Below are 22,891 nucleotides of genomic sequence, written 5' to 3' on the forward strand. Positions count from 1 at the left end.
GCCTAGACTGGTATGAAAAACAGTATGTGCTCACTTGTGTATGCTCCAAGAAAGCAAGTGTTATTAAAATGAATGACCAGTTTGTTTAATGGTTTCAGAAAGAAATATTTCATATATATTTGCCTCTTAAAAGAACAGTTTCTAATGACTTACTCTTTGCTTTTACATCTATAAGTATCTTGTATTTTCTCAAAATTCAGATTTTCGAGAAGGAATTACAGCCAAAACAAATGTTATCCTTAGAATATTAAAGAACATACTTTAAAAGCAACAAATAGAGATAGCATCAGCAATTAGTGAAAACTATCACAATTCAATTAATGTTATATTTTATTGTCCACCTTTGTAGGGGAAGTGTTCTCTTGATTAAAGGTACAGAATGCTCTTCAGAACTGTTCAGAGTCTCTCCAAAGGACAGACTAATTACCAACTGTTAATATTAAGAATACTCTTGGGATGGAAAAATAGGACTTCAATTTGCAGTAATAATTTTGGGATGGAGTTATTCCAGCAGTAAATTGTCACAGCTGCTCAAAGTGTGATGACACCCATGAAAAACCCATGATAATAAAATAAACACAATTATAATTTTCCAGTAGATCTTGAGATACTTTGCCAAGAAATGTTTAGTACACTTTCATAATTTACAAACTGAGACTTATACCTTATGTTTGCATAGGGGTTTGGAGTTATACAGTGTTTTTAAATGTGACATGAGTATAGTTTTTGACAACTGAACAATACTGGCATTTAGCATTTAATGCTCTCTCTGCTGAATATTATTCATAAAATATTTCTTATTTTGAATTACTGATGGCCAAACCAAATAACCCCCAAATTGACCAAGCATAAACATATTCTTATCTCAGATAGTTTATATGTTTCTGACGGGTTGAATGATCTTACCAATACCACACCACCATCATCCCATCCCCAGGATTTATGCTTCATTTAGCTGAAGGATTCCCAGTTGTCCAAACATCTGTTTCTGCAAAGACAGACTTATAGAAAGTAAGAGCGTTCAGTTACTTGGCACAAAGTTAGTATGTTTCCTGCCTCTGAGTCTCCTGCCAAACCCAACCGTCCACAGATTATTTATAGAATGAAAAGCTTTCAGATATGATCTCACTCTTCATTTGTTAGGGCAGAGGAATTTTTCTCTCCCCATGCCTGCGTAAATTCAATCTGGTCATCCCAATGTAGGAAGACTTCTCTATCTATAAAGGAAAAGACCAATCTCATTTCACCATTTGATTCAATGTGTTTGCGTACAATAGAAGTACTTCCATTGATTTAGCAGTTTAGTTTACCAAGCACTTGCACTTGTACCATCACTTTGCACACTCACCAGACCCTGTAACATAGTTACCTACATCTTTCCTCTAGACTGAGAATAAGATTTAAATGTGAATCTTCTTTTTCAAGTGCTCATATTTTTATTTATCATATTTGGTTATTTTAAATTGCAGTGATATTAGGTTTTATTAGAAGTTTCTTTTTCCTTTTTTTTTCTTTATGCCTCAGAACTATTTGCTTTTACTGCTGCCTCTATTGTTGTTCAGTGGCTACGTGCTGCTTATACACTGTCATAGATCAATAATGTTATAACCAAATAGAGCCTGAAGAAACTGAAATAAATTTATGCTTGAAAACTGCTTATTAAATCACTGTGTAGTATAAGGAAAAAAAATAAAACTTCTAAGAAGGATTTGTAATTTACTTTAGTCTCAATGTAGCAGTAATTTATACTGACAATCTATTTTGCATGGATTTTGACCACTACTAGGGGAAACTACTAAGATACCACCAAAATACATAGAAAAAATGTTTTTATATATGGTGGGCACTGGTGAAATAAAAGCAAAATTACTAAATTTTCTATTTATAACTCTCTTTAGAATCATTTTTCCTAACTCCTTCTAATCACATGTCCATATTCTTTGCATTCTGTACTCCCTTTTTCGTCTTAACATCCCTGTTATAAAGATGGGTCCACCCATCTATCCATGGCTCTTTTTCCTTTAACTTGCAAAGTGCTCATTTTAACTATTGTCTCCCACAGGTACAAAGAAGCTAAGATACAAGTCCAATTAGGAGATATGTTCCAATGCAAATAGGAACAGATTTGATTCCTTTAATCCACTAGATTTCTGTAGACTTCCTGTTAAATTGCTTATTCATTCATATATTTATTTCATTTGCTCTGTGTCTGTTTCTGAGTACTTTTTCACCTCTGCACTCCTTTATAGCATCTAGGGAAACATTATGTGCTTCTCAGAGGAAAGCACATGTTTCTATTTTTCCTATTCCCATTTATGCTTTATGCAAAGCGTAGTGTCAGTGCCGCTCTTGGCCATTACTCACCAGACTGGGAAGAGAAAGACTGGGCAAAGAATCAGATGGTCATCAAGGCTGGAGAATGTGCTATAACTTGAAATATCTTTCAAAAACAATTTAACTATAAAAGCTCACAAAGACACAAGTTGCTAATTATTTAAATGTTGTACAAGACTGTATGTTGTATAATCTAAGATAATAATATACTCCTACAATGACTAAAGGAATCGCTCCTACTCTATTCACCAGTTTTGACAAAAAAAAAAAAAGAAAAAAAAAAAGCTTCAGCAAAACCTCTACCTGCACATTCACAGTCAGGAAATAAGTCTCCTTTTGATGTAACCCTATTAAATATAATGATAATAATTAAATCTTAAAGAAGGGAAAAGTACTTCTAATACATCATTCCAGCCCATATTTTCCATTTTTGCTTTATAATTGGCATTTTAGAGGAAGAGAATCGATTTGAATTGATGTCACTGCCAGTAGCTTTATTCTCAATCACTTTTTTACTAATAGTGTCCCTTGCTCAATGCACCTCTAAACCAGACTGACAACAAAGTATCTTGACAAGTTAAATATCCTTTTATCCTTTTCTCCAAAATGGAAGTCAGTAGGAAACATAGAAATGAAAACACATGCCTAACACAAAGTTATCAGATGCTATTTAAAGTCCCTGCTACTAAAGCTCCAGTGTGGTTCAGGGAAATTGTGCTCCAGTGACACCAGAAGTCTGAGGTTGGAACTTCAGCTGTGCCAGACATGAGCAGTGTGAGAGTTTCCACCTCTGCCGCTTACTTCACAGGTTCGTTAGAAGGACTAGTTGAGATCCCCATTTGGGAAGTTGTCCAGCACAATTACAAACCCTCATTAAATATTAGTTTCATCGTATATTTTTTCAAATAATTTTCACATACATTACCTCCTTTGATACTTGCAATCACTCAAACCAAAAAGGGCTGACTGTTCCATTGATTAAAAATGTTAGGATTTTAAAGGAATATAATTGCACTATCTTGCTCTGAAAAAATTTTCAACAGGCTATAGATGGTCTTGATGGGAAGAAATCCAACTGTTTAGGTAACAAGTATGGCATAACGAGGTAGTCAATCTAGGAAGAGGGAAGTCATTTTGAGAGTTAGAGAGAATACGATCATAGGAAACCAAAACAATATCAAAAGATCCAAGCTGGTCTGCTTCAGGAAAGTCCATTGGAAAAATAGTAGGGCCATCAGGGCTAGTTCTTATTTATCACATGCATATCCACAGTCACTTGACATGGTATCTTGTGCATAGTAGGAATTAAATGCATACTGAATGAATGAATTAATCAGTGAATAAATAGATATTCTATATCCCCTATTAGCTGTTCAATATAAGATCAAAGGAGTCATTCAATCTGTTTTTACTTACGAATGAAAGAATGAATGAATAAATAAATGAATGAATGACATTTTGGGAATCTCTATGTGGCTACTAAATAAGTAAAATCAAAAAGCTTTATGGGGAAATAAATTATTTGCTGGAAAGCCTTTTATTTGCACATTTATTTTAATGAACATGAACTTTTGCTTAACATTAATTTTGACTGTTGACTATAATTAAGCAGCTATTTAACAGTGTGTTCAGTGTGCTCTGATCTTCAAATAGTACAACCTTAGTGATGTACTGGTTCAACCAATAAATAAAGACAAATAAATATCAGATTGTCATCCTCTAATAGGCCTATAGAAAAAATTCAATTTAGATATATAAAAATAAGAACATCCAAGAAATCAAAAAGGAGATTGTGAAAGAAAATGAGGGGTTATTATCTAGATCCTTCAGGAAACTAAATGCTTAAATGCATTTAATTCATAATCAGGTTCCAAAGGAAAAAGAAAACAAAAAAGCACATTTCCAAAGGACATACATGATAAAAACTGATTTATTTCCACATAGTTAAAATAAATGTTTAAATTCATTTCTATCTTATAGTAACATAGAAATCAATCCAATCAAGATACAATGATGATAGGAACAAAATGTTTCATGGAAAATATAATATTTTCATCAAAGTGTTCAACACAAGGTTGAAATACCAAATGATTGTCTTGATAATAATCAGGTTTAGAGCTTTCATGGAAAGGTTTTAGGGTCAGAAAAAGCTTGCTGTTATGGGGAAGCCTACTATATAACCTGGCACATTGGAGACACTTAACAATATAATCATTTCCTTTCTCTTTGAATTGACCATATTCATCCTTTTAAAACACAGTCATCTCCCCACACTGCCATCTAACATCAGTTCCACAAGAGCTCCTTCCTGCCTTAATTGCAGTAAACTGCAGTTTCACCTTCCGTATCTTGATTAATTAGAAAAGAAGTAGCAAATTTTCAAGGTGATAAATTACTATGTTTCAAAATTATGTGACTATTCCCACAAAGAATGTTGCATAGAATAATATCCCCCCAAAGTTCTCTAAAATAGTGTTATATGAATAAATACATTTGAAAAATTCTATATCCTCTTTCTTACAGATTCACAGTACACATTATAATAATAAGGACAAGGAGGAAGGAGCAAGAGTAAGTGGAGAGAGCCATCAAATCATGAGGCATGCCTACAACTATGAGAGGAGAGAAGGAAGGAAGGATGATTGGGTAGGAAAAGTCTCAGATCACTGTACAGTTCTGGGAACTCTCATAGGCCCCAAAGCAAAGATTGCCCATTAAAGGAATCCTGCCTTGAACAGTAATGGCCTGATTCTGATTACCCCATCATTCGTAGTCATTGGCTGAGAGTAGCTTGGGATAAGTGTAGACTTGTATGAAACCCACAGTGTATCCAAACATGCAGCAGTTGGAAGCTGTCAGTCATTTATGCTCCCCACAGTGGGCTCTCTTGAAGAACACTCCAATGGCCATGTGACTGGATTTGTTAAAAAGTTGTTGGTTGAGCTGAAATCATGAAGCAAACCAGAGATGAGGACAGCAGGAAGCTACCAACACCCTCAGGAGTCAAGAGAAGCAGTGGTTTTAGTAGAGACCAGCAGCTGGGGCCACCAGACACAATCTAGGACCAGGTTCTGGCCTGGTGAGAGCTGATATGGTAGAGGGAAGGACTGCCTGTTGAAAGCTGGGTTCACAGCAGAGACTTCAGTCACTCTCAGAGACATCTACCAAAGCAGAGGGAGAGGGGAGCCTTCTCCCTTCCTTCCTTCTTCTTGTCTCCTTCCAATACCTCTCATGGCACAAACTTAAATGTAAACTATTGGCAAGGGACACTGAGGATATTGCAGGGTCAGAGCCCCGTGGTACAGAGCAGATCAGGGAAGTGTCAGCAATGGATTTGGGAGGGAACCAGCCCAGGATTGGCACAGCAAATCATGGGATTAAAAAATCTTGGACTTATACTGAATAAACAAACAAATTAGTACAATGGTCATCAAAATAATCAAGTGCCTACAAGTTACTTAGGCCACTTTACTGGGAAAGATAAAATGTGTTTTTATGAAAGACACCCTCAATTTTTTTTTTTTTTTTTTTTGCATTACGCAGGCCTCTCACTGTTGTGGTCTCTCCGGTTGCGGAGCACAGGCTCCGGACGTGCAGGCTCAGCGGCCATGGCTCACGGGCCCAGCCGCTCCGCGGCATGTGGGATCTTCCCGGACCGGGGCACGAACCCGTGTCCCCTGCATCGGCAGGCGGACTCTCAACCACTGCGCCACCAAGGAAGCCCCACTCTCAACTTAAAATCATATTTTCAATCAGTAACAAAGAAGCAATAGGTGTAATACTTTTAATATTAGATATTCATTTTTTTTTTACTGCATAAGAAATAAGCATGTTAATAAAAATTTTATTCACAAAAACATGTTGACAGTAATTTGGTAGTTTGGAAAGCACAGATCAAATGTGGTTTCATAGTTGGTTGATTTAGACATGAACTTAAAATGTATATTAATGAATATGTTGAAAATAGAACATGACTGAGAGCTGCAGGTTTGGAATGGATTGAATAGAAGATGTGTCAAAAGGTAGGAACCATTTTAAAAAATTCAATAACATAAAGCCCTTTAATTCAGAATTCATGCCTTATAATTGCATATTTGGTATATTTTAAAATGATGTATTGCCACAGGTAGCATTGTTCCCTCTGCTCCCGGAAAGAAAAGCCTCAAACACGTTGCAAGTAATGGGGTTTTATCAAGGACTTGCTTACCACATCATTACCCTTCCCAAATGAAATGAGTACCACACTCAAAAGGCTTGAAATCTGGCCCAAAGATGAGCAAATTTCTTCTTCTCCTCTGTTCTGATTCTTCTCCCGGCCAAGCTCAGAATATTTGCATAAAAGGTAGAGAAACAGTGCATCTGTCCAGAGCTAGCTTACCATTCAGCTGTTATACCAGTGCCTGCCTCCCTCAGAACGAGAGAGGGTGAGAGATAGTGAACTAGGAGGGACAGATGCCCAGCATGCCAGCTTTGTGAGGTGCTAAAAATACCACACTGGAAATGATGAGGCAGAGGATAAAAGACTATCCAGGTGTTGGCGCCTTGGGGGTGCTCAGAGCAGCCCTGGTGTTAATGTCCACTACCCCCATCACAGGGCTATAATTGAGTGCTTTAGACAAGATTACAGGGTTGTCTCTTCTGGGAAAAGCACAGTGTCCTCCCCCTGTGTGTGCACCTCTTTCAATTTCGCCATTGGACAACTAAAACCTGAGATGATAGGGTGATGTTTTAATATGTCCCTTTGTAAAGGTCCATTGTTAAATACTGGCTTGGAAATAAAAATGGAGGGAAAAAAGATAATTTGCTGTGCTTGTTCAGTTTAAAACAGGCAAAGTTATTTTATGTAGTGAGAACACTGTATCCTGATCTCTGGTGATATGCTATTTAACTATCAGTAAGTCACCCATCGCTACTTTGATGGCTGAGCCTGAGTGAGGAGAACTTTGATGGAGACAGATGTAATTTTAAGAGCAGTATTATATACTGCTTCCCACCTGCTTATAGCCAATAAGCATCAAAATAGAGACTGAGAAAAGCTTCTTTCTTCCTTTCTTTTTTTCCCCCCTTTTATAAGAACCATAAACGTAACAAGAGATAAGGTTAAGGACAATAAAAATGTTACTGCAAATGTTCCAGCAATTATTTATAGAAATGGGAATTGGGAAGACCACAAGAGCACACAGAGCAAACACATTGATGGAAGACCTGGGTTCCAGGACCTACCCTGAATCTCCTTGGGATGTTTACTAAAATGAAGTATGATAAACTTTAAAAATGAACCCCTCAAAGCCCCAGACAGGAATACAAGAAATGTTTGGTAAAGAAGCTTCACTGGTTGTGACCTTCTGTTGAGATCACTCAAAGCATACACACCACAGTGGAAAATAAATGATAGACAGCAAATTGGCAGGCAAATCCCAGAGGACTAAACAACATAATGTCATGTAGTTTGTAAAGGCATGGATATTTGTCACCACAGCCTGCATGAAGGACACACACTGTGCAAACTTTTATTAATGTGTTCCATTACTTTGGTGTTTGTCACTTCTTCTCCCACATCCATTATGTAAAGCAGCCTGGCATTTGGCACGTTGCTTAATAAGGGTTGCAGTCAGCTATGCAAATGCTTAATTATTATGACACGCACCTACACATTATAGCTTCCTTTGCGAATTTTCTCCCATGTTACAATTATTTAAACTTAACCCTTTGCTCCACACCTCTATGAAGAAACCTGGTCTGGTAATATCCAGGAGATAATTGTTTTTACACATAGGAATACAGGGGCTATCCTGCTCAAGTGAGGGCCATCATGGGTTTTCTGAAGTTAGCAGTGAGAAGAGTGGCTATCAATTATTTATTGAGTACATTTGTCACAGTCTACACAATAAAGCTATTCTTAATCATAAGTGATTTTTTAAAAAAATCTGATCATAATTTTTGAGAGTGATATTTTTGTTACTTCTTTAAAAGCAGATAAATAATTGATGACAAATATTCTTTTTTTTTTTTTTTTTTTTTGGCAGTATGCGGGCCTGTCACTGTTGTGGCCTCTCCCGTTGCGGAGCACAGGCTCTGGACGCACAGGCTCAGCGGCCACGGCTCACGGGCCTAGCCACTTCGCAGCATGTGGGATCTCCCCGGACCGGGGCACAAACCCGTGTCCCCTGCATCGGCAGGCAGACTCTCAACCACTGCGCCAGCAGGGAAGCCCGACAAATATTCTTTAATATCATGAAATTGTAAGTGATAAAGACAGTGAAGACACAGATTTTAAATAAGCATATTCATCGTAGAAAGAGCATATTGATAACAATATGGAACCATGGCTAATATATTGTTTTTTTAAAAAAAAACAATCTTTAGATTAATGTGAAGCAACAAAAACATACAAAAAATTTAACTATTAATAGTTTATTCAAAAATATTTTTACTATACATTAGTTTATTTAATTTACTTTTACCTGATCATGTCATAATATATGATTTGTAGTGGCTTTACAAGAAGTTTGATTTTGCATTTAAAATAAATGAAATGGGACACAAAGGAAAATAAGTCTAGAAAAAGTACAGTATATCTAAGGGTGATATTAGGGCACATAATTTCTTACTAAAAAGTAGGTTATAACTTTCTGAGCTTTCTGGAGGCTAACCCAAATGGGAAACTCAATCACTCATGATTCTTAGTGTCCATAAAATAAAAGTAAACTATCTGGTCAAGAATATTTATTCTTATACTTGAGAGGAAAATTCCTCGTGTTTCTTTATAACAAATCACTTTGTTTGGTGAACAACCCATTCAGCATCACACTTAACGTCAATAATAAAAGTCACCAATAAGTTGCTTAGCGATGTTTCTGGTAATGCCTCTCAATGAGGCCCTATTACATAATCTCTAAATGAAGTTCAGTCAGTTTTTCTATGATGCTCTAAAATTATGCAGTTTCTGTACTCTGGCCTCTGATTTTTCTGACTCAGTCCAGGAAAGGTATTTTAGACCCTTTTTTAAGTATTATATTGAATTCACATTTAAAAAAATTTAGCTGGTATTGACATCTATAGTTGATATATGAAAATTGAAGTCAGGAAATGAAGAGTTCCTGTATTGACTATTCTACACTTCTGAGGAGATGGGATTCTGAACACTCCAGATAAAAACTGTGTGTCTACTTTAGGAAATGGGCAATGCAAGGCCCACTAACATTTGGTAGCCAAGTCCCCAAGAATACATTGCATTTAAAAGTCCTCATTCTGTCAGTATACATAGTTTTCATTCCTAATAGATTTCAGATATCACCAATCTGATGTGACTAGACAGAATTTAGTGCGCAATTCTTTCTACCAAAACCACCCAGAGGAAGTATATTAGTATTCCTAAGTCATTTTATCAATAATCTCATAAGTAATTTTTAATCTATATAATTCTATAGTACCTTTCCCCAATTTTCATATAATATAAAATATCTTGGTGAGCTTTTTATCAATAAATATGTGTAACCCACTCATGTCCATTTCCAGGACTTTCTGAATTGATATCTCCAGAAGCCAAACCTTTAACAAACCTGGTGATGCTGATGTACACCAAAGTCTGAGAATTACTTGTCTAAGGTGGGATTTTCCATTGAGAATTTTCCATGAAGTTCTAAAATTTAGCCTTATATATGAATTTATTTAGAGGGTTTTTTTCCCACAATACAGCAATGTTTGTTATTTAGAGGGAGTTGTTAAAAATTATGAAGCTTTTCCCCGGATACTTAAGCCAAATATGTAAGTTGGAGCCAAGGAATCTGCATGTTTTCTTTTTGGATAAGTCTTATGCACACTGATATTAAAGTACTATTACCATAATAGATAGCAGTAACCAAGAGATTTAAAAGAAATAAAATTCAAGTATTATGTAGATAAAATCACAGCTACATTTGTGTCTTAAGATTTACTGTAGACTAATTATATTTGCTCACGCATTATGAACTCTGATTGTCTGTTAATAAATATACATTTTAAAAAGTAAACAAAAACTAAAACTATTTTCCAAACTGCACAGTAATAGTATTGATGAGTAGGTAAAATCATGTATGTATCCATTAATCAGAGGTAACTCTTATCAACCGTCTATATATCCTCTTCAATTTGGAAAAAAAATCTGTTCTAGCAAAGGAGGCAATATAAAAAAGTTAGTTATGGAAAGTTCTCAGATTGTGGAGCCAGACATATGTCCTTTCAATCCTGGTTCTACCACTAGCTAGCCTTATGATCTTGAACAATTTATTTAACTTCTCTGAAAATCAACACCCGCATGAATGAAACAGCCATAATAAAGTTGTGAATGTGAAGATTAAATGATACCTTGTACACCTTTAATAAATGTTGCTTCCTTTCACCTTTGCTTTTTGTCTAATTATGCTGTTTAAAAATTGTATTCCCACAGAATTCATTATACCATCTGAGTTTCTGTCTCTGCTTTCTTCAGTGGTTAGTCAGGATAGAAGATAAACTACCTGTGCTCATTCGTAGAGAGTAGGAAGACTGTAGTGTCATGGAAAGGATGGGATCTTTGGAGTTTGATCTGAGTGCGAAGTTTGACTCTCCTATTTGCTCTGCTTGACTTGGGACCAATTTCAGCTTCAGTATCTAATCTGTAAAATTATTAGCTCTTGGAATTTTATGGTGAATAAATTAAATACCAAGGTAAATGCCTGGCACTGAGAAAGAGCACAATAAATGTCAGCATTCTGCGTGTTTGGTGGAGAGACCCTGTATACTCCCATCACCCACTTTAGATAGAAAGTCAACGCAGGCCATTAGAGAATTCAGTTGGAACTGTCATCAAATTTTAAAAGTTTATTTGACATAATATTAAAGGAAAAATTCTCTTATAAGGCATTGCTGTCCGTTGGATAAAACACCTTTATGAACTTGTGAGCATTATTAGATATTTTAAGGATGAAAGGAATACCCAAAGTAATTAGCAATTATTATTTCACAACAAATCATAGTTGTCTACTCACTGAAGTATTGCACTGGGATTCAGTAGACCTGAATTCTATTCCCACTTCTGCTATTCTCTGGCTTTATGACATTGGAAAGTCACTTCACCTTTCTGTGTCAGAGAAAACTTATAATTAACTTTCATTGACGTATAAGCTTTTTTCTGCAGCAACTGGATAACTAGAATTATATTTCCTATCAGAATGGGAAATCCTAAATATTTCCTAAAGATTATTTACTATGGAGTAAATTTTTATTTATTTTTTACTTTAATTTTGTTGATGAAAAGATGAACCTCTATATATTTTTGAGTAATTTTGCATTTGAGTTTATATTGTATATCCAAACATGGCAACTAAAATAAGCTCTCTCTATACGAAAGTGATATTTATTGAAACTTTCTCCTATAAATCAGCAAGAAGACAACTAACATACCCCTATACTAAAATAGGAAGAGCAGTTGAGTGGCCCATACAAAAAAGGGCAATAGCACGATAACATAAAAAATATTCAACCTCATTAAAAGCAAAAAAATTCACATTAAAGCAACAGTGACTTAAATTTTTGCTGACTAGATTTTTAAATATTTGTTGACACGTACAATTTTATAGGATAAATTAGGAAATAAATATTGAAACTATCATAAATATTCATACTCTTATGCTATGTCTTTATTTTTAAAAATTTAAATTAAGTATAAACTCAGAGATACACAAATATTCCTATGTAAGGATATTCATAGCACTATTATATATAAAGCTGAAAAACGTTAAAAAATAGATGTCCAATAAAAGGGTTATTTATGGTTAAATAAAACATGTTTTATCTTAGCAATAAAAATATTATGCAGTCATTAGAACTGAGATTTTCAAAGAACAGTTTCAGAATTGATAAAAAGAATGAAGGTTAAGGGTTGAATTTTGTCCTCTCCCGAAAAAAGATATGTTGGATATGTCCTAACCCTTAGAATCTCAGAGCATGACCTTATTTAGAGATCAGGTCTTTGCAGAGATAGTCAAGCTAAAATGAGTTCATAAGGGCAGGCACTAATCCAATATTATTGGTGTTCTTATAGAAAGGGGAGATTTGGACACAGAGACATGCACACAGTGAGAATGTCATGTGAGCACAAAGGCAAAGATCAGGATTATGCATCTACGAGAAAAGCAATGCTAAAGATTGCCAGAAGAACCACCAAAAGCAAGGGAGAGGCATGGAACAGATCCTCCCTCAGTCTTCACAGCCCTCAGAAGGAACCAACCCTGCCAACACCTTGATTTCAAACTTCTAGCCTCCAGAGCTTGAGACAATAAGTTTCTGCTGTTTAAGCCACAGTTTGTGATACGTTGCTATGGCAGCTTTAGCAAACCAATACAACTACAATATAATATGTGGTAGAAAATCTACACAGGCAAAAGTCCAGACAGACATATATAAATTTTGAACAGTATACAAGCAGAGAAAATGACAGCAAAGGAACACTTAAAATTATGTGATTATCTCTAGATTGTAGGATTATATCTCTTTTTAAATTTGGGAACACATACTTTCATAAAGACAAAATATTTTTCAATTTAAGAATAAGCATTATTCCAAAATGTGATTGTATTCACAAGCCCTACAATTCACCATTCTGTTTAGGATTGGATTTTGCTAATATTTTGGTGGTGGTGGTGATAGTAAAGTTATGGAATGTCCCAGAGAAAAGTGCTTTCTTCTGACTCCAGGAAATTGGTTGGCCCAGTGTCACTGAGGAGAGAAGTAGCCTCAGCCAGCTTTTTTCTGCCCACACCTAAATGGAGAGAGCAAATTGTGAGGAAAAATAAGATGTGTCAGTTGTCCTTAGGTTGTTCAAACTATTGAGTGACCTGCCTGCCATCAGCATGTGTGTTTCCCTCTCTCCACACTTTGTATATTTGATGACCTTTCTGTCTGTGTCCTTCCACCTAATTTGAAATTCTGGATGCTGGCCTCCTCTTGCAACTGTGCTCAGCCTCTGCCTGTGCTCTCCTTCATGATGTAGGTCCCCAGAGTTCTTAGTGTAACTCCTCAAATTCCTTATCTTCTCAGTCTCTTCATTCATTTGAGAATTTAATTGCTGACCATGATTTTGTCCTGAGGATTCACAGCACCTACAAAATCTTCTATCGGTATTCCTCAAACTCTTTGTAGTGAAGGATGATTTTTCCCCCAACCCCCTGAAGACTCATAGTTCTGAAATATATTTTAAAATAAAATAATGAAAGCCTAAAATTAAAAAATAAAAGAGATTGCAAACTGAACTAATAATGTTCTATTGAAAACTAAAACTTTTATAATATAATTTAAAATAAATTACTAAATAAATGAAATATAAAGACAAAATTTCAAATTTTTTTTTATTATTAGCTTTAACAAACACAGAATTATTCTGCAAATTGCTATAAACATTTCTAAGTGCCTACTCTCAATTTCCATACTTACTTTGTTTACAATGTGACTGATAGTTGTGGGCCAGCACCTGACCACAGATCACCTGAGCACTTACTTCACAGCTCTCCTGTTCCATATAGTCAGTTCTTCTTCTTACTTTAAAATGTTATCCAAGGTTATAAAGTCAAAATTTAAAACAAAACAATAACCAGTATTGATTAACCACTTTGCAAATCCATCCATCTCTGCCTTTTTCTTGTTTCATATATTAAGAGCACAGCTATAGTGCAAACAGTTAACTCAGTGTTAATATCTAGCTGTTCAAAACTGATGATAATTTAGAATTTGGAATTCTTACTCTTTAAAATTAGGTTTACAACTTTTCAAGTCGATTCAGTTAACAGGACAAAATAACTATTTATGATAATCATAAAATTAGTGGTTGTATGCATTACAAGGGATTTGCTTTGAAAGGCTGGCCTCACATCTAAGTTTCCAGTATTTGTTAGCTGCTTGAATATGAGCAAGCTACTCAGCATCACTGAGTCTTGGTTTCCTAGTTATAAAATGGGAAAATAACTCCTACATCAGAGAGTTAGTAATTAGATATGTGTGTGATGTAAGGGTTACACATCCACCTTACTGGTGTAACCTATCAACCACATCATGTCAAGTCTATATGTCCGTGAAAAGCCCTCCAGGCTGCTGTCTGGGACCCTGCATTCATTTCTGGGGCTAACTGAGGTTAAAGACACTTCAAGAGTTAGTGGTTTTGCTGACAATCAAAAGAGCTTAAAAAAAAAACTACTGTCCTTCATATCAAATCTTGTAGGTAATATGGACTATACAAATGGTTCTTTAAAAAGGTGTCCATAATTAATTGAGTGAAAAGTAGATTTAAAAAGTGTTTGTGTTGTATGATCCCATTCCTGTGGAAATAAATATACATTGAAGTATTTACCTATAAAGACATTTCTTTAAATTGCTAGAGACTTAAAGACTGTCTTATATTTATTGGGTGAACATACTTCACTAATAAACCTTACTGAGATAGGCTTGTTTATCAGTAAAATAGCACAGGCTAGGAGTAGAGGGTAAAATGGATATAATACAAATTGCGCCTCACATGGAGATACTCATGTATCACTAATAACTATAAAGTACGTTGAAGATACAAAGTTCTGGTAGATGATAAGAATTTTTATCAGATATTGGTCACAGACAGAAGCAGAATAATGTGTTTGATAAATGAAAGACTTTATATAACCTGGCCAAGACTTAATCCCTACTAACATCTCACCTACATGTGAGATGATAGGGAATTAAAAACAGGGCCAGAGCACTTCATTCGAGGGTCTCTTCCAGTCTCCAGTTTTGCCTCCTGCCACGTTGCATTCTCCATAGTCATCACCTTTAGAACACTGGCAAAATTGTACATTACTGTGGTTCCTAGTTCTAGTGAAACAGTGTTCTGAACCATTTCTCCAAAGATGAAGTCATAGCAACATTCAAATAGGCATGAAGTTTTTAGCAGAGTGATACTAGAAGGCACTGGGACTGAAAGAGCAAAGTAATACCTTCATTCTTTCTCCCCAATTGCTGGGGTAGATCACGCATAAGGATTTCTGCTTTTAAAATAAAGAATTCTTCCATTATTGATACTGACATGAAAGTATTCTTTGTCTTCAGTTGGAAAATAGTTCATTATATTTAATATTGGAAAGCATAGCATATTTCCTCTCATTTACACTTAATTTGTATCATTCTTGGATGCGGGGGGTGTGGAAAGCTTGGATTCATATTACAACAGAACATAGATGTACTCAAGTTTCCCTATTACACTCCCAGAAGCAAAACTGCTCAGCACAGAGGTGACCAATGGACCATATGCACTCTCAATTTACAATCAGTTCAGCCATTATTACCAGAAGAAATCATTTTAAAATGAGCATGATACTGAACTGTGCACCCCAAGTCATTCTTCTAAAAATAGAGAGCACCTCCTTAAACTTTATAACCCTTCTCTGTAGATTTCCCAGAACTAGAGAAATAGGCAGAGTAGCTCACAAAACTCAGAGAAACATTTTACTTACTAGGTCATTGGTTTATTATAAAAAGATGTAACTCAGGAAAAGCCAGATGGAAGAGATGTATAGAGCAAGGCATGGGGAAAGGGCACAGAGCTTCCAAGCCGTCTCCCAGCACATCACTCTCCCTGAATCTCCAGGTGTTCACCAACTCAGAAGCTCTCCAAACCCTGTCTTTTTGGGATAGTTATGGAGGCTTCATTACATAGACATGATTGAGTAAATCAATTGTCATTGGTAATTGAATCCAACCCCTCCCTCCTTCTTGGATGTCAGGGGGTGAGACTTAAAGTTCCAACCTTCAAATCACATGGTTGGTTCCCCTGGCAACCAGCCCCCATCCTTAAATGGGTCCCAAAAATCGCCTCATTCACATAACAAAAGACACCTGTATCAGAAATTTCAAAAGATTTTAGGAACTCTGTGCCACAAATAGGACAAAGACCAAATATATATTTCTTATTATAAATCACACTATCACATTGCTCATCTGTTAGTAAACTGAGATCCATGAATTCTAAAAGGATTTAACAAGGTTCATAAATTCCTTGAAATCCAAGGCAGGATTTTGTGTATATGTGATTTTTTTATAAAGAAATTTCTCCCTCTTCAGGGTTCTTCCATTTGGCAAACATATTCCCATAACTCCCTCTTAACACAAAACAAAAGTCTCCTTTATCACACATCCCCTTTTACTCTCCCACTAATTATCTAGATTTTCTTACTAATCAAACTCCTGGAACAGATTTTATAAACACACAGTCTCTGTTTCTTCAACTTCCGTTTTCTCATTCTCTCAGGAACGTTTGTCTTTCTTCTCCATGACACTGCAAAACTGTGCTCTGGGGAAAGGCAACACTAGCCTTTGTTCTGTCACATCTATTGTCAATTTTGAGTTTTTTCCTGGGAATTTTCAGCTATTCAAAACTGTCAGATAGTGTCTTCTGAGAATCTTTCCTCCTTGTCTTCCATAATCTTAGAAATCCACAGCATCTTTCAACTAGTCTGGCTGTTTCTTTGCATTCTCCCTCATTTCACACTTCACTTCCTAATTATTAATGTGTAGTTCCTCAGTCTTGGTCAGGACTCTTTCTCTCTGTGCTCTCTTTAGGGGGGATATTATCCATTACCAGGCTTTTACAAATCAGCTTTATGCTAATAATTCCCACATTTATATAGAACTCAGATGTCTCTTCTGGATTCCAGACCGGCATATCTAACTGTATAGTTTAGTTCACTTGGCAGACAGTACAGTGAAACCAGCCTTCTTTTTTGTCCCTCTAATATTCTAAGTTCTTTTTTCTCATGCATAGAGCATTCTTACTCTCACTCTTTGCCTGGTTTTATTTTCCTCATTATCCAAATATGAACTTAAATGTTATATCTTCAGAGATCTCTTCTTTGATTCCAATCTAAATTAGATCACACCCTTTTACTAATTACCATAACAACCTGCTCTCTTCCTTGATTGTTCTTTATCTTCATATGTGTTTTAACATGTGTAATATCTGTCTTCCCACCAGCCTTGATGGTGGGGATCTTATCTGCTTTATTTCTTGCCCCTACATAATACTGGACCTGGCACAAAGTAGGTATTCAGCATGGATTAATTATATGAATGAATAAATACAGTTTTTACTCATTCAAGAAATCCTTGATGCAAAACTACTATGTGTCAGGCACTGCTTTAGGTACTGAGAACCTGCAATGAAAAAAAATGATGAAGTCCTTGTTCTCAAGGGACTTGGATTCTATCAAGAACAGTGACAATAAATCAACAAATATATAATATTTTGAGGTGAGACAAGAACTGTGAAGAAAAACAAAGTGGGATAAGAGGAATGAAAACTAACTAGCATTGGCTAAGAGTATTTATTTTTATAGGGTGGCATGAACTCTTCACTGGTTAGATGATATTTAGGAGAGACATAAAAGAAATGAAAAATACATGCAAGTATTTGGAGAAGAGCATTCCAGAAAGAATAACAAGAAATGCAAAGACCTTGAGAGGTAATGTCATTCTTTATAAACTGCAAGGAGGCCAGTATGGCTGAAGCACTGTGAGTAAGGGAAACTCAGGGGACTCAAAGTGCAATCACAGAAGTAGTGTGCGGTGGTCAAGTCCTGCTTTGTAGGTGGTAGGAAAGACTTTGGATTTTACTCAGGAACTAAATCCTTCCTTAGATAGGAAGCCACTGAAAGTTATAAATGAATGAAAAAAAAATAAAATATTCTCCAAATATTAATCTAAAAGCCAAATTTTGGATATTGCTCCCCAAGGAAGAGAAAAAGAAAATCACTCCTCATTTCTGGTTGTGTGATTCTTCTATTAACTATTAATCTAAATCTGGGCAAGTCACACCGTCTAACTTGGGTGATTTCTTTCCATATCTAGGACTAAATGATCAGTTTGGACCATTGCAGATATTAAGAATTTTGTATTTCCAATGAGAGAAAACTGTGTTAGCTAAGAACTGCAGCACTGGAAAAAAAAAAATCTGTAGATTTTGAGACTTGAATCCTCCATCTGACTGACACAAGAATCCAGAGATGTTTAAAGGCATCTAAAAATGTTTTCAGAAAGACACTTGTATCTAGATTCAAGCACAATGATTCACTGCACAACTCTCGTGGGCTTAAAAGTAGAGGGTTTCCATCCTGACATATTGTATAAGAAAATGAAAAATGCATGTGAATTTGTGTGTTTATAGGAAGTAGGTATGTATAAACCAGGACACTTCTCTAGCTTCGGATTCTAATAAACAAGGGGTTGCTGGCTTTTAACATCACAACCAGTGAGAAGCCTAGAAGCCTACAGGAAATGAGAAGGCTGCCAGAGAAGCTGACCAATGAATTCATTGTTTTTCCCTGGACTGTCAGCACTCTTCTTTTCAGAGTTGGCTTTTCACTGGGTCAATGTATCAAGTCATTAGTTTTTGGTGAATCAGCCAGAGGAAAAAGAAAGAATATGCAAAAGGGAAACCTTTAGGACTAGTCTTGGAAGACATTTTCTAAGAGTTGGCCTTGCTTGCTTTCTTTTTATTTTCTTTTTTGGATTGTCTTCAGCTTGAAGTTGTTCTGAAATCAGACTTTGGCATCTTAATTTTGAAGTTTTATTTTTCATTTCTTGAAATAAAAATAATATTATATTATTCAATTTTTGAATAAAAAATAATAGTCTATAATATAATGTGTGGTTAAACATGTTTTCCAAAAAAGAAGTACCCATTTTTGTACCTACAAAATTAAAGACATGAATGACAAGTCATAAGATTTAGTTATTTCTTCAGAATTTGCAGATGGTTACTGTAAGGGTATTCTTAAAGATACTTAGCCTTATATTGCATATTATTTTCTCTATGAGAAGATGCAAATATGAGTAACTGTCTAATCTCTTTTCTGAAAAATTTGTTTTTAGAAATAAATTCTGATAACTGATATGTTTCTCTCTTGCTTATTGTTTGTGTGTCCAATCTGTAGCCAAGAGTTTAGGACATAATAATGTTCATCTTATTTTGTGCTCCATTTTTTCATTTGCTTTAATTTGAAAATATTTTAATTTTACTTTGCTGAATACACAAATCATTAAACCAGTTTTGGAATAAATTTGGTTAGAAATGAATGTAAATGTGTACTTTAAATTTATTTAAGATGTGTTAAATAATGAAATTAAATAAAATGCATAATAGTGGGGAATAAACAAACAAAAATGCTTTCTATAATCAGTGGGTTTTGAAATGGATTTTAACATGTTTGAGGGACCCACGATGGTAAAAATATGGAAAGACCCTTCAGAACAAACAAACAAAAAACAAGGCAATTGCAGAAGAAAAGATGGGCATGATCAAGTTGTGGTCAAAAGACAGCAAGCAGTTTGAAGGGGTTCAAAGAAGTGTTGGGGCCCAGGGCAGGCTACCTTAAAATATGCTTCAATTGCATTTTGATTATTTGAACTAAAGTTATTTAAGATGTGGCCAGCAGATACAAGAGAGAGGCTTTGACCCTCCTCCCTGTTTCCCTGAAAGCAGGAAATAAATCTCCCAAGCGAAAGGTGCCCTCCCTGTACGGGGAAGTAGAAAGACATCCGTATCACCAGAGATAGGGAAATTAGGGCCAAGAAGCCTCTATAAACAAACCTTGTTACTTCTTTACTAATTTACTACCCAAGCCCAAACTTTGCTTAAATTCCTTATTAATTAAGCACCCAAACCTAAGTTTCTTTGTCCTGTCAATTCCTCTCAAAGGTATTGTCTCTTTGTCTTAAAAAGTATAAAAGCTGCCTGCTTTGGCCATTTCTTAGGTCCCATTTCTATGAGACCTCCGTGCACACGAATTAAACTTGTTTCTTTTTTTCCCCTCTTAATCTGTCTTGTGTCAGTTTGATTACTGGTCCAGCCACAAGAACTCAAGAGGGGTAGAGGAGGAAATTTCCCCCTCCCCAACAGAAGATAGGGTTCGAAATCAGCAGAGAATATCTAAAACAGAGGTGGATACCATGGCAGGCAAGCCAAGAAAGAAAAGTAGGAATTAATCAAATACAGAAAGAGTGAATATGAAAATAGCGTATTTCCCAAGGGCAAAGGCAAGTTCAGAGATATTGAGCTCAGGGTAAACTCAACTGAATAAGTAGAGTTTTACATTCATTCAGGCCAGTGTAAGTCCTTAAGGGGTCAGCTGGGAAAGAAGGTTGCGAATCCAAGGGTTGGAGTTGGTGTCCAGAGAAGAGACAGGACATGAATACAGAGGTAGTGGCATATCAGGATGAACATCTAATAACTGAAATTGGGCATTAAATTTTGAGTGATAAAGGGAATTCAGAACAACACAACAGCAAAAATGAACTAAACCTCATCATGTGATAGAGATAAGTGTAACTCATGACAGCACAAATGAGGTGGCTTTCTATTCTAAGGACTTGACACATGTGCTCTGTCCTGTACCTGGGGACAGACTATTCCAGGTATCTTCGGCCCTTATACAGGGTGTAGGAATTCACTTAGATGGAAACTCATGCCCCATGGGAGCTGTAGTAATCAGAAGCCATGAAGCTCCCAAAGGTGGTTTCAGATCAGGACAGATTCAAGTTTAGCATTCAGCAATGAGACCACACATAGGAATGGCTTTCCCTTTTATTAGCAAACAAAGATAATTGCGACAATATTTTCTCCTCCCTCTCATGTGTTGCAGTCTACCTAACTGGCTTTATTTCTCTGTATAAAATAGGTAGTCTCTTCCCTTTCCATCTCTCCTGAATATTTGTCAAATTAATCTTCCTAAAGTGTCATTTCTTTCATTAGTTTTCCCATGTCCAAGAATATACAGTAGTATTCTACTTTCTATGGTGGAAAAAGTCCTTGAACATTTTTGCCTTTATTCAGACTACCCACTCGTTATCAAAGGCTCTTCTGCACTTTGCTCCCCAGCAGAGAGATGGCGCTGATGCTCACCCTTCCAAACTCTCTCTTGCCCCTCAAAGTCTTAATTCATTACCTCTGTCACTACTCTTAGGTTGTAATTATATGAATTTAATCATTATTTAACTTCTTTAGCCTGTGAATGTTTCACTTCCCTGACATGATTTTAACTATTTAAGGACAAGTTCTCAGTTCAGTGTAGAAGTGTAGTAAACAACTGGTGAACTGGACTTTGTCAGTTGACAAGAACTTGATTAATTAGCATATGTTTTATTTTCTACTCTTTTTATATAATTTTCCATCAATCAAAAATGCAATTATTGACTTTTTCCCCTAGCAATTTCTCTAAAATTCTAAAACCTTTCTGCTGTGTTTCTCTCTCAGTTTATTCTTTTGCCATCCTGTGCAACTTCTAATTGGACAAGATTATTTCACACTATTTTGTAAAATTAGAGATTGGGCGAGGTTTTAATCTGAAGTCAAGTTTGAACAAGGGAGGTAGTTACACCATGGATGAGTCTTTCTTAGGAGATAACAAAGAACAAACTTTTGTCCCAGAACACACCCAGAAGGCTCTTTTCCACTTGTCTTAACATCACGTGACTATAATGTGAAACTTGTGGCTGTGAAGTGTGCCTGCATTAAATGACTCCCAGCCTTGCACTACACAAATTTGTCAGCATCCAGGTGCTCCCGGGAAAAGTAAAACCAAGGGACTAAGAAGGAAAGTGTCAAGATCAAGATCGTTTGACTTTATTGGTGTTAATGTTATAGCCTCTGCTGATTTTAGCATCAGACTGACCCATCTCTCTCCTCTAAGACTCATCACTGGCAAACTGTAAAAGTCAAACTCTCCAGGTGATGAATGGAGAAGAAAAATATAAGACCAATAGTAACTAGATCCTACAGCATAGGAAATGTTCATGTTCTTCTCCTTTATTTCTACACCCAGAGAGAAATCTCAGTAATACACTGTTGGGTTTTTTTAAAACATCTGTTTATAATACAAATGATAATACTATGAAAACTATATCAAGGCTTGGTCTCCAACGAACTTACTACATTGAAAAAAATTGCAGTTTCTTTTAATATCATTGCACACAATCAAAGGGTCTAGTACAGTGATAGGAGACTCCATAGATTATTCTAGTAGTGACTTCCAAAATACATATCTACTTTTATTACCTTGGTTCCTTCCTAAAAAGTCTATATAGCATATAGCCTTTCCAGTAAAGCCAATGCTGTAGAAAACAAAATCAGCAACTGCTAAGCAGACAGAAATTTGTTTTTGAAATTCACACTCACATACACATACAAATGCATGCACACACACAATGTATATCATGTTTTTATTATATATATATATATATCTGTATTACTGAGATCATGGTGAACTTGGATTTTAGCTACCTTAATAATCAGTTTGTACCCCCGATGTTTGTCAGGTGTTTCCCTAGCCTCACAGCCTGTCTCTGTCTAGCTCATTCAAATCACTATACAAACATCAGCCCTTTCACTGCTTTATTTTTCAGTCCTGTCACACTCATCATTTCAGGATTTTAGTTTTTAGGTTTATTAAAGATCAGTTAAGAAAGACGAGGAGAGGTTTATATCCTGCACATTTACCGTTTCCTCTTTAGACACTCTGTTTTCCTT

This window comes from Pseudorca crassidens, chromosome 6 (assembly GCF_039906515.1).
Source record: "Pseudorca crassidens isolate mPseCra1 chromosome 6, mPseCra1.hap1, whole genome shotgun sequence".
Classification (NCBI taxonomy): Eukaryota; Metazoa; Chordata; class Mammalia; order Artiodactyla; family Delphinidae; genus Pseudorca; species Pseudorca crassidens.